Here is a 628-nt window from a genome sequence, read left to right on the forward strand (position 1 = left end):
GAAGCAGTTTCTTCCCCCAGGCTGTTGCTATGACGATCACTCTAAACACTTTACAGCCAAAGCTGTCAGCTACTTCACTGTGAAGCAAAAATAAGCATATCTACACCGTCACAACAAGCAGTCTTTTTTAACATATAAACAAATGACTGCATTATCCTTTCATTCTTGTATATTTTTCTCCTCTGTAGTTTATACATTTGTATTTAGTTGCTGGACACTGCAAGTGATTGAACACCGAAAACAAACACCTGGTTTGTGCACACATGTTTTCGGTCAATGTCTTATAAACGCTTGGCATTTAAGAAGAAAGTGATCTTCTTCTTTTTTTATTTTTTATTTTTACGTTTGAAGGCATTGCAACTGTTTTTCTTTTATAAAACCGTATATGCCTAATTGATCGTATTTTCTTTTTTCTCTTTAGACTAACAACTTTGCATCTAAGCAACTTATTTCCATACAACTGGAATTGCTGACAAAGGAACGTGTTTCATTGGATGTTCCTTTTTTTTTTTTTTTTAACCCTAACCTGTCTTATCGTGCTGACATCATCGCATGACGCAATTTAGAGGTGAAGTGATTGAGCCGTAGCGCACGCGGCTATTTACCACACACAAAAACGTGCGCGCGC

The sequence above is a fragment of the Xiphophorus couchianus genome, chromosome 8 (genome assembly GCF_001444195.1).
Source record: "Xiphophorus couchianus chromosome 8, X_couchianus-1.0, whole genome shotgun sequence".
NCBI classification, from domain to species: Eukaryota; Metazoa; Chordata; class Actinopteri; order Cyprinodontiformes; family Poeciliidae; genus Xiphophorus; species Xiphophorus couchianus.